Source organism: Medicago sativa, chromosome 5 (genome assembly GCF_051527215.1).
Source record: "Medicago sativa cultivar Bolivia chromosome 5, Bolivia_mono, whole genome shotgun sequence".
In the NCBI taxonomy this organism is placed as follows: Eukaryota; Viridiplantae; Streptophyta; class Magnoliopsida; order Fabales; family Fabaceae; genus Medicago; species Medicago sativa.
In genome coordinates this window covers 45946691-45960319 of record NC_140753.1, presented here as the reverse complement: position 1 = coordinate 45960319, position 13629 = coordinate 45946691, and the positions used below count along the sequence as shown (strand labels likewise).

Sequence of the window (13629 nt, the reverse complement as noted above, 5' to 3'; positions counted from 1 at the left end):
GGACATCAAGGATGTATTTTTATGTATGAATGAGTTGTGTTGTATTATTATTTATACGAACGTAACTTGATGTAAATATTATTCATTCGAAGTTTTTAATTGTTGTATATTTTAATGTATCCGGTACTAATATTAACGCACGTGCCGGACTTTCTAGATACGTACGGTATGGGTGTTACAATTTGGTATCGGAAGCAGGTCGATTCGGACCGTGCCTTGGGTCATTAAGTTACAACAAAGGTAGTGGGACCATTGGGTTCCGGGTAAATGTTCTAGTTGTTGTTGTTAGTTGAGCCCGATCAACTCAATTTAGCATTCGACGATTAGAATGGATGCACGAGGAGCTGAATAGGACCCTGGAGGGACGAAGTATGTGAAGAAGATGCCTTGGAAAGTGTGAACTCGAAGTAAGAACTCGGAATGAGTATTAGTAAGAAGTTGATCGTGCCGGTAGGTGGACGGTGAACTAAGCAAGTAGAAGTATGAATCCTCCGGGACCGTAAGGTAAAGTTAAGAAGGGGCGCTTAGACGGTGTTGGGTAAGTTATAGATGATACTTCGTATACCCGTAAGTGAAGGATATGGAAATATCTTCGTAGGACCTGAAGCTTCGGTAAGGGTCATAGTTAGAACGGAATTGTATTCCGGAAAGTAAGCGCAAGGCTACAAGATAAAGAGCGGTCGACGTAGGTTGACGGGATTAGTAGACTCTCGGGATTAGTGTTATGTTATTGAAGTTATGGACTTGAATGTTCAAGGTGAACAAGGTTCTAGTGTTCGGGAAGCTATGTTAAGCGGTAACGCAGGAAGTAAGCTACTCGTAGTAGAAAAGGATTCGGTGAAAGTTTTATGTTATCGGGAATGAGGCATTAATTTCTAAAGTGCCGAGAATTGTATCGAATTAGGATGATGGTTGCCATGCATATGTAGTAGGATATTTTAGATGTTGGGAATGACTGATGTGCATTAAATTACTTGAGAAATAAAAATTTATACAAACTATGTTTTGAAAAAAAAATTGATTTGAAGAAACTCATCAATAGCGAACCGGAGCGAAATTTTTCGGTTCGTCTCTAGGGAATGCGGTGACTATTGGAGAGTTGTCTTCACCATCTTTTATGCAACGAAAAATTGTTTTTGATATCGAGTGACGAATGCATATCACATCCTAAGGTTTCCAAAGGGAAAAAGGCATGAGCAACTATCAATGAAAAATCGATCCGGTTTAACGTGACTTTGGAAGTTAATGTGTCAAAAGATAAGAATGAGTTTAGACCAAGAGTTTAGAGGCACCAATATCTAGAATGAAAGTCACGGATGTGAAATCATAAGGCAAGAAGTTAAATGGTGCAAAGTCATATGAAATCATGAGGATTTTGGATTTCGTAGAGTTAAGAGTACCCCTCGAATCTATGTTTTGCTTGATGGACTTGCGAAGGCTAGTTAAGATGCTAAGTTGTAAAGTTTACATGATTTTAGAAAGACATACGCATATGGGTGATTGAAGTTGACATTTTGAAATTCGAAGTGAAATTCCGTAGGTACCGGTTTGTTACGACTCGTATAGTTTGGCTAAACTCACTAGGACTAAGATTTGATGACACATACGTGTTATCAACTCGTTCTGTGAATTTAGAGTAACGACCGGGACCTAGATTCGGTATATGTTTTTTTTTTATAGTTGAAAGTCATCAACGTCAATGACCCTTGTGCTAATTTATGAAATTTCTTAGAAAGAAAAATTAACGAGCAAGCATAGGAAGGATTAAGCAAAACATAGTATGCGAGATACGAAGCTACAATGTTAGATGCATAAGGAAGTTGTCCGAGTGCAAGATGAGTCTACCATGGGATGTTGTAAGCGCGTTTCATGGAATAGTAGTTATGTAATAGCAAAGACGTGCTCCTTGAGTTAAGTTGCTCGGGAATAAGAGTACGTATGACATTGATATGTCCAGAGGTAAGTTTCCTTGAGGTTCAATCTTACCGGCAAAGAGTAGAGCAAGGTTGCGAGTAGCATGCAACATAGAAGTATCGAGCAGAGCTCGAGCGGATATTAATGTAACAATAGAAGAAGAAGAAAGTTCACTCGTCTCAACGGATCGGCGTATTGGTTGAAGCCAACCGGTGGGAATCGAGTAGCGCAACGGAAGTTAATTACTTAAGTTGCGAACGGTAGCCATGGAACATGGAATTTTGTAGTAAGAATCTTGTGAAAAATGTTCGAGATAGAAATACCATTTCGGTGAGAAGTATTATGTGGAAAGCGAGGAGTTCTCGTTATGTTAAGTAAGTATAGATGCTTATGCGACGGTAATGATTAAAGTAAAAGTTTAAAGAAAGCATCTTCACTCGGGTAAGATGAGAAAGACTAGAGTTAACACAGTGAATTAATCAAGTTGCCTTTTGGTGATGTCTAATTCGTAGAAGAGCTGTTGGTTAGTCGAAGGAGTATATGCTATATTGATGGAGTACGATTGATGAGTTATGCACGACGAAGTGCATACCCTCTTATACCATACTTGTTAATTGATAACGATACTTTCTAGAATGGTGTCAAGCCACGTTTTTTTTTAACTTTTAAAGATAAGGTCGGTATTAAGGAACTTGGGAACGATGTTAAAAAAAAAAACATGAAATTTCACATTGTTAAGATCGATGAGATACGTCGTAAGCGAGTAAGCTCACTTAAGACGTACGGACTTCGGGACCGGCTTGTTAGAGACAAGTGTGAAGGAGAGTCATAAAACCTTTTTCGGATATAGAGACTTGTCCTGTGGTTACGGTACTAGTATAGACTCGGTTTTAAAATGATATTTTTCTAGTCATGTATCTATTCATCCCAAGAACCTATGTACCAAAGTTTAGAAATTTTAGAAACGAAGCTAGAATGAGTATCGTTATTAACTAACAAGCAATGGCGCTAAAAGTATGCCAATACTAGAAGGTAAAGTTTTATGAATGAATGACAATACCCATGTGATACTCAAGTCATACGGGATGCACGGATTTGTGCTTTGAGTGTACAATGCAAGTGCAAATGGACTTAGTAGAAAGTTTCAAGAGCATGTGAACCACCGGACGGGTTAATAGATTGTCGGATGAATCAATGTAGTTGATTTCACTTCTTCATGCCAAGCTAGACAAGTTAGCCATGAATTGCGGTACGGGGAGGTTATGAAAGATAGAAAGATTTCTTAAGACTCCTAAAAGAGATGATAGGTTTGCCGAATTATCAAGATGAGTAACAAAGTAAGAGGCAAAAATCGCAAAGTGCGGCAAGAGAGAATATCTATGTGTGATAAAATGTATGCATGACAAGATGTGTTAGATACACGTAAGCACTGCGGGGCAAACCTGGATATCGGTAGAACTCCGGTTTAAAGGCAAATCCCGAGTGATTCGGATAGAGAAAACTTATTAGATGCAAAGTTCATGCTATGCGAGAGAAGGAATAGATCCGAGACAAGCAATCCTCCTATAACAAAGGTTAGTTTTAATCACTATGTTCTCGAACGGTTCCGTGATTTTGACAAAGATGGTAAGATAGAAGAGACCATATTCAATCATATGCGAGAATAAGAAAGAGGAAGAATTACATGTATTGATAAGGAAAGTATGCTTCGAAACTCTACGGAGTGAGTTTGATCGTATTTAGTATAACCGAGACCAAAGAAGACAGTTTTAGTCGCGGCGATTGGTAGATGATTTCTAAATTTCGAGGACGAAATTTCTTTAAGGGGGTAGAGTGTAACATCCCGCTGTCGGCATCGAATATTACCGAGACTATATTGCCGGAGGATTTAAGTTCATGGAAAATAAGAGTGATGGAAATATTTTATGGGATGTTAGCTTAATACGATTTCGGTATCGTTGTCGTATTAAACACGCTTGGAGCAAGGGCAATTTAGTAATTGCACGTTTGAGAGATATTTATTTGATTTTGGCTCAAAATATCTCACTTTCCACTCTTCTTTCTCTCTCTAGGTTTTGGCAAGAAATTCTTCTCCTCCTTCTCTCCTCTTTCACGCCTTCCTCTCTTCTCCTTGTCATCCAAGAATTTGATTTCATCTTTATACATACTTGAGCAAAGATTCTTCAAGATCATAGTGAAGAATGGAAGCTTGGTTTGGATTGTTACCACTACTCTTTCTTTTCACCAAGAGAACCTCAAGAGGTTAGGGTCTTGGTTATGTTGGAAGTAGAAGCATGATTTTGTGCATGATGTGGTTCTTCATGATCAAGAAACAAAGAGAAGCATGGAAGAAGTGGGATTGATGAGCTAAAGCCATGGATTTGTGTTGAACCAAGAGCAAGGGTTTTGGCATTCTTGAGCTTAGGACTTGGAGGCTTTGGGAATCAAGTGCAAACATTAGAGGTGAGTTCCATAGATAGATTACCCACCTTTGGGGTTGTTTAATCTTGTGAAGGATAATGATTTATGCTAGTTTAGTTTTAATGAAATTTTAGTACCCCAAGCCAATTCTAGTTGATTATATGTTAAAAATTGCCATGAGTTATGTTTAAATGATGCTATACATGTTGTTGTATGAGTTGAATGCATTACGGGGTCGAATTGGACGAGTTTTGGGTCGAAAATGGCGAAAACCGTAGCCGAAAACACCGAAACCGCAACAATCGCAGCGCTGCGCCTGTACAAGGGCGCCCCACACACAGGGAGCCAGCGCTAGGCGCCCCACTCCTGGCGCCGGGCGCCCCAGACAGGACAACCTCCGCGTTGTTCTGCGTTCGGGTGCTTGGGGGCGGTCGTGTGGGGGTCCGTAGCGATCGTTTCGAAGTGTTCTTTCACTTTGTTTTCACTTATTTTTCTCTTGGAACAAGTTTGGCTTTATCAAATCATAGAATTTATAAACGGCTTGAAACTTGGGTTTATGGCATTTTCGGTCTCTAGTAATTATTGAAACTTTGCACGCATCGTCAATTGATCCTTGCATCATTAATCATGGCAATCTTAGCATGTATTACAAGGATGGCTCAAGAGAGTTTTAGCCGAATTATTCGGGTAGCAAGGAACTAGGCATGGGATGAAAGTAGAGCCTTGACATAGCTTGTCAAGAACTAGAATAGTTAGAAGAGACTAGAATGCAAGACATGAGTAGTATGTTTGAATAGACGCGAAGTGATATAGAATATTATCTTCGCATAAGAGCTAAGTGTCATACGGGTATGGCAAGACGTGAATTGATTAGATATCTCTTCACATAGAAGGTTAAGCAAGCACATAGTTTACCTCTAGTCGGATCGTATAGACATCCGGGGTAAAAGAGATAGCTAGTATAGATTTAATACTTATGCATATATTTAGATCAAGACTTTTAAGTTAAGGTGCCATGTCTCTTGTGTCCACATTAGGTTGGTTCAAGAGGTTTCCATTAGGTGAAACGGGGTTAGCCGTAAGGAACCCGCATGTCACTTAGTAAGCAAGAGGTAGTGTCGTGTCTCTTGTGTCCACATTAGGTTGGTTCAAGAGGTTTCCATTAGGTGAAACGGGGTTAGCCGTAAGGATCCCGCACGTCCTTTGCGGGAGTGCCGTTGGTTATACCTTAGATAGGTTTCCATCGGATAGATAGGGAATGCGCTCGGGGTTACTCCACTCGGGGCTTTCCATAAAATGAACTCGAGATAATGTTTGATTGTTAAACGCTAACTTTATGAATGAACTTGACTATGCATATTTATTAGATATATTTATGATAAGTCACAGAGCCTTGACGTAGGTCGTCAAGAACTAGTAAAACCTTGACGTAGATCGTCAAGAATAGTAGAGCATAGACGTAGAGCGTCAAAACTAGTATGATAGCAAGATATGATACGTGTTAGAAACATTGTATTATGCATTAGAGCAAATAGAGAAAGATATGCCGATGACGGTCCTAGGTCTCCCTAACCGTCCGGTTTAGAATGGTGTCATGATTATAGTATGTTAGGCCTTGATACGTAGAGCGTATTCTTGGCATTGCGGTTTTAGTTTCCCCTCGACCGCCATGACACGTATAGGAAGTGAAGCCTATAACAAGTGAGATAAGACTATGACGGCCCTAGTATGCACGACCGTCTAAGTATGCAAGTCCCCACACACGTATAATCAACCGTCGGGTTGTATTTTTAGACACGTGGTGACCGTAGGTTTCCCTTGAGGTTGCCTATAGCCTAGGATTTAGGGGAACTCACCGAGACATTATGTCTCATTCCAATCCTTATTTGTTTCGGATAAGCGGGACGTTTATGCATGTTCGGAGCCGAATGGATATTACTTCAAGGGTTCGTTCGTAAAGCCGCGGACGTCATGGACATCAAGGATGTATTTTTATGTATGAATGAGTTGTGTTGTATTATTATTTATACGAACGTAACTTGATGTAAATATTATTCATTCGAAGTTTTTAATTGTTGTATATTTTAATGTATCCGGTACTAATATTAACGCACGTGCCGGACTTTCTAGATACGTCCGGTATGGGTGTTACACCACATGTGTCCACAACCACTCTATCCATCAATTCGCACACCCACGTTTATCTTCCACTATTCATTCTCACGTTCTTTCACCATCTACAATACAAATCTCGGATTAAAAACACATGTCTTTCATTTGTTCTTTTTAAACCTGTAAAATACAATTTTATTTTTAATTTAAATTTAAATTTTAGCCAAACCACCATTGAAACGAGAGAAATTGGAATGCCATGAAAAATCCCTAATTTATAAAAGATCAATACACTATTTTCATTCCAAACACAAATTAAATTGGGTCTCATATTTGAAATTAAATCTGAAAATTATTGTTGAATTTGGGGCTCATGTCGTGCCATTCCATTATCATAGTAATAAATGTTTGTAATTTTTATTTCAATTGGAAACAATTTCATTGACATGTAATTGAAATTGAAATCAATTTCAATCCAACGGGGACACGAGAGAGATAAGAGAAGAAGAGATGGGAGAAGAAGCGAGAAAGGGAAAAAAAGTAAAAATGGTGAGGGACCGAGGAGCATCCGAAACGACGGTGGAATTGGTGGGGAAAGGGGCGACGGCGACCCCTCGGGTGGTTGAAGGTTGGGGTAGCTGTGGGGGAAGAAGAATGGCCAATGAAGCATGAGTAAGGAAGGGAGATGGTGGCTATTTGTTTTGCAACCGCGGAAGCAAGTTGGAGGGCTGCGGATCTCGGCGTTGTGAAGTACTTTCATTCGGTGAGGTGACCGCCTTGGTGGGAAGAAGAGGTGGTTTGCTAGAAGAGATGGTGAAGGGTTATGGGAGGAGGAAGAAGAAGAAGAAGAAGAAGAAAGGTTAAAGCGCACGTGAAAAGAAAGGGAAATTGGCACATGATTCACTAATCCATCTTTTAATCTTACTTTTAATGCGATGGCCGTAATTCATTCTTACCATTCTCACATAAGTTACCCATTCTCATGTGATATGCCCCATATATATATATATATTGAAGAAACAAAAATGAATTATATTAACATTGATACCGTAATTGTCTCGGCACAAGGTGTGCCGAAACGGTCACGGGAAGAATACAATCAAGTCAATCATACACGAATCGGTCGATGCCCATACATAAGAGCGGGTTCGACCACCAACTATGAATATCGAATCCAAAAATAACATTACTAGCTTTAAGCCACCACAATGAATATGATTTAACTTTATCTAACAATTGTGGTAGAGAGCTTTGTTTGTTCCTAAATAACCTATCATTCCGATCATTATATATATATATATATATATATATATATATATATATATATATATATAACCATACTCAAACATGGGGTAAAAGAAGTGTTGAAACAGATGAGTAACAATAAGGCAGTTGGGCTTGAATATAGATACGTATTGAAGTGCGAAAAATTCTTTGGGAAATTTCGTCTTCAAACCTGAACCCGCCCCAAACTTAAAATTTTGCCCAAACCCAAACATATTACCGAGAATTAATATCCACCATTTTTTTTATTAATCTAATCCATTTAGTTAGTAAAACACCCAACACCATATTTGATATCAAACGGACATCTCTATAAGGTAATTAGTCAATTTCAAACTAGGGTAAGATTACAAACTTGATTAAAAGTTCAAGAATATCTCAAAAGTGTGGATAAAATTTAGAGACTTGCATATTACATATCAATATATTTCTACATTCGGTACATGTTCAAAGTGGGTATCTATATCTTTAGAGACTTGCCAATCATAATAGGAATGTGGGCTACCATAGACATTATTGAAAAATCATTTTCAAAAGGTGAATTTGACAATAGTAAATCTAAGTTTTTTTTTAATGTCAATGTAATATATTCTTAGGGAAAATATTATATTATGTTGGAGAGATCAAAACAATTGTCCTTTTTTGATGACAAATAATAGTAATTAGTTGTTAGATTAATATTTACTCCTTCATTTGAGTTTGACCCAAGACTTCCAACTCCTTATTCCTTAACTCAAATCATTTGAACTACTCAACCCCCGAAACAATTTATTAGTTCGGATAAAACAACTAATTAAAAATAAAATATAGTTGTAAACTACATATATACTTTATATTTGTAAAAACAAATATCTTAATACAACTACATAGTATATATTTTTTTAAAAAAACTACACAATATAACAAGTTATATTTTTTGTCGAAAAACTTTATAATTTATACCGATTTATATATCAAACAACTTAAATATTCACTAACTTTCGGTAAATTAATTTTCAATTTAAAATAAATTTTATTAAACATTAATCAATAAATTAATTTCTTGAGTAAAAAAAATAAGTACGCTTATTTCCCGTGCTTAGCACGGGTATCACACTAGGAAAATAATATAAAGTTCTTTGATATTTCATTGAAAAGGTTGCATTGCATATATTCTCTTGCTATCATTTTTCTTCGGGTGTTAATATTAATTTCATGACTTTACATTTAATATGCGGATTTGCGTATAGGTGACGATAACTTGAAGAACCTGTGTTTGATTGAAATTGAAATCTTTGCTTCGGGAAAACGGACGTTCGCTTACTAACTTCAAATCTATGCCCGTGCCAAACGCAAGAAACATGCCAACTTTCATAAACAAGCTTATCGTTGATGAGCTAAATTACAACAAAGATGAACTGGAAAAGACACACCTTTGATATGTTACTAATGAACAAAGATGTGTGCATGACAAGATCATGGAGTATGTTTGTAACACCCATACTAGACGTATCTAGAAAATCTAGCATGTGTATTAGCTTAGTCTTGGATACATTAAAAATTTACAACAATACAACTACGAATGAATACATATACAACCAAATGCGTTCGTACATAGTAATACAACTCAACATTCTAAGGTATAATAGATGCATCCTTGAATATCCACACCGTCCCGCAGCGGTACGAACGAACACTTGTCGCATCATCCATTCGGCTACTAGCTTGCTAATCCAACTCGTTTATACGAAAAAAATAAGGATTGGGATGAGACATAATGTCTCGGTGAGTTCCCCTAAATCCTAGGCTATAGGCAACCTCAAGGGAAACCTGCGGTCACCACGTGTCTAAAATACAACTGACGGTTGATTATACGTGTGTGGGGACTTGCATACTTAGACGGTCGTGCATACTAGGGCCGTCATAGTCTTATCTCACTTGTTATAGGATTCACTTCCTATACGTGTCATGGCGGTCAAGGGAATCTAAAACCGCAATGCCAAGAATACGCTCTACGTATCGACGCCTAATTCTAACATAATCATGACACGGTTCTAAACCGGACGATTAGGGAAACCTAAGATCGTCATCGGCATATCTTTCTCTATTTGCTCTAATGCAAAATACGATGTTTCTAACAACGTATCTTATCTTGCTATCATACTAGTTTAGACGATCTACGTCTATGTTCTACTATTCTTGACGATCTACGTCAAGGCTCTATGACATAACATAAATATGTCTAATAAATATGCACGGTGATTCATTCATAAGTTAGCGTTTAACAAACAAGCATTATACGAGTTCATTTTACGGAAAGCCCCGAGTGGAGTAACCCGAGCGCAATCCCTATCTATCCGATGGAAACCTATCTAAGGTATAACCAACGGCACTCCTGCAGTGACGTGTGGGATCCTTACGGCTAACCCCGTTTCTCCTAATGGAAACCCCTTGAACCAACCTAGTGTGGACACAAGAGACACGACCACTACATCTTGCTTACTAAGTGACATGCGGGTTCCTTGCGGCTAACCCCGTTTCACCTAATGGAAACTCCTTGAGCCAACCTAGTGTGGACACAAGAAACATGGCACCTTTAATTTAAAAGTCTTGGTCTATATATATGCATGAGTATTAAATCTATAAATGCTATCTCTTTTACCTCGGATGCCTATACGATCCGACTAGAGGTAAACTATATGCTTGCTTAACTTGCTATGTGAAGAGATGTCTAATTAATTCACGTCCGGCCACACTCGTATGGCGCTCTAGTTTCTATACGAAGAGAATACTCTATATCACTTCGCAAATAATCAAGCATACTACTCATGCCTAGCATTCTATTCTTTACTAACCATTCTAGTTCTTGACAAGCTATGTCAAGGCTCTACTTTCATCCCATGCCTAGTTCTTTGCTACCCGAGTAATTCGGCTAATCTCTCTTGAATCACTCTTGCCATTCATGTTAAGATTGCCATGATTTTCATTTCAAGAATCATTTGATGTCATGTGCATTGCTTAGATGTTGTTTTGGGGTTAAATAGTTGTAAAACATCGAAAGAAAAGCTTCGGAATGCACTACGGACCTTGAACCGGGCCAACGAGCCAAAGCAAGTTGGCCAAGTCCAGAGAGCTGCGCTAATAGCTCGCCCGGGGCGTGGCTCATCTGTGAATTTCGCTATTAGCGTAGATTTCGCTAATAGCGTAGCTCTTCGGGTCCGTGGTACCAAATTTCCAATTTTTGACCCAAAACTCATTCCAATGGTTCCCGCAATGCACCAAAACATCCAGCAACATATATATACCTTATAAAACATCTTTCATGGCAATATTAACATGTACAAGACTAGATCAAGGCTAGGGTACTAAAAATCATTTTTCTCTAAACTTAACTAAAATCATGATTTGCTTGCAATTAAACACATAATCCCAATGGTGGGTTCTATCTAAGAACTCACCTAACATATTCCTTGTGATTCCTCAAGTTCCAAGCTTTCCCAAGTTCAAACCCTAAGCCAAGAATCCTTGCTCAATCCTTTCTCTTTGTTGTTTCTTGTCCTTGAAGCTTCTATGATTCTTGTTTGGTTACCAATTGCATGATTTAGAAAGCCTTGGATGGATTGGAGAGGGAAGGAGGGGCGCATATCTAGAGAGAAGGAGGAGAGAATTCTTTACCCAAAAACCTAGAGAGAGAAGGAAGATGGAAAATGTGATATTTTGGTGCCAAAATCCAAAAAATATCCTTTTTCGTGCAATTACTGAATACCACTTGCCTCGGGCGTGTTAAATCCGACACCGATGCTTAACTTGTATTAAGTTGACATCACATAATAAATATTTCCGTCAACTTACTTTTCATAAACTTTCTTCCTCCGGCACGCTTGATCGATAATATTCCGATACCGATAAGCGGGATATTACACCGTTGGTTCCGACGACGGTGGATTCTTTTTCTTATATGGTTACGGTGGTACCGGAAAAACCTTTATGTGGAAAACATTGTCGGCTGTTGTTAGATCGAAGGGGTTATTTGTATTGAATGCCGCATCCAACGGTATAGCGGCTCTTCTATTACCAAAGTGGAAGAACCGCACACTCGACGCCGGGCAGTCCCTATTGAGATTAATAAGGCAACATAGCTTACGATGGAAAAGGATAGTCCTAGGGCAGACTTGGTGCGTGCCGCAAAGTTGATAATTGGGATGAGGCTCCAATGATGCACCGATGGTGTTTTGAGGCGAGTTGACCGATCATTGCGTGATATCATGTCTAAGATTGATCCCCTAAACGAGTTTAGACCTTTTGGTGGAATGACAATAGTTTTAGGTGGTGATTTCGGACAGATATTGCATGTTGTCCGAAAAGGAACGAGGCAAGATATTGTTGATGCGTCGATCAATTCATCAAAGATATGGGCTTATTGTAATGTGTTGAGGCTTACTTGTTAATATGAGATTGGGTGCATCTTCGGCACTGCAGAGCATGAAGAAATTGCTAATTTTGGCAAGTGGATACTCTCGGTGGAGACGACAACGACGCTTCGGATGAGAATGGTGAAATGAAGGTAGAAATTCTGAAGATTTGCTCATATCGTACACAACAAATATGTTGATGTCACTTATAGACTTTGTGTATCCCAATTTCAATGATAACCTTGGTGACCCGCTATTTTTCCAAGAATGGGGAATACTCACACCAACGCTTGATTCGGTTGAACATGTTAACGAATATATGATGTCACTTATTCCGAGGTGAAGAGAAAGAGTATTTAAGCTGCGATTATGTTTTTCGATCGGGCGAAAATTCGATGTCCGGAGCGAGTGGTTCACAACGGAATTTCTTAATGGTATTAAGAGCTCTGGATTTTCATATCACCGATTGAAATTAAGGGTGGGATGTCCGGTTATGCCGATGAGAAACATCGATCGTGCCAATGGACCGTGTAATGGTACTCGGCTAACGGTTACATATCTAGGGAAGAGCACAATAGCTGCTACCGTAATTACAAGAAAAAGGGCAGGTACCAAGGTATTCATTCCCGGGATGAATCTTATTCCGAGTGATCCGGGACTGCCCTTCAAATTCGGGCGCGAGCAATTTCCATTGACGCTTTGTTTTCCAATGACAATAAATAAAAGTCGGGGTCAATCTTTATCTCGAGTGGGAATTTATCTTCCTAAGCCCGTGTTCACGCATGGACAAATCTATGTCGTTGTCTCTCGAGTTACTTCTAAAAAGGTTTGAAGCTACTCATCTTGGATGAAGATAATAATGTTTGCAAGGAGACCACAAATGTTGTGTATCGTGAAGTTTTTCAAAAAGAATGATCATTGGTTATGTTTTAGAATTGTTCTTGCTATAATTTAGAAAACTAAAGTTGCGTATTGTTTGGAAGTCGTTTTTGATTTTTTAATATCTTTGTAAGGCGTATTGGTCATTATAGGACATGCAATTTCTATATAAGCGGATCCTCTCGCCATTGTCTTTTAATTGATGCACTTTTCAAGTATAACAATACGCAGAACTTTTTTTTTACATCGTTGTTACCCTAAAATACAATATTTACATTAGACCATTGATTTTGTAAAAAATAAAAACAAATAACAATCGGCGTTCTGTAGCCCAAACTATATTTATACACACCCGTAAAAAAATTTAACGTTTGCATTCACGGACTAAGTGTATACATCGACACCGACTATTATATAAAAAAATACAATTTTTTTAGTTTTTATGAATAATAAAATACATGATATCAACAAATAATAATATACGGTACGTCGGCGTATTTTTGCAGAAATAATACATGCTAAGTTTAACAATGAGTACATCTTATACCACAAATAATTAGTATAAGCATATATCCAATTAGTTTAATCGTTATGTGCAATGTTATATTTCAAAATACATACAAAATTA

The 13629-nt window shown here is 38.2% G+C and overlaps 1 pseudogene; it reads left to right on the top strand.

Moving 5' to 3' along the window:
* The first annotated feature begins 738 nt into the window (after positions 1-738).
* On the top strand, positions 739-13037 carry LOC146922422 (uncharacterized; annotated as a pseudogene).
* Positions 13038-13629: the final 592 nt, after the last annotated feature.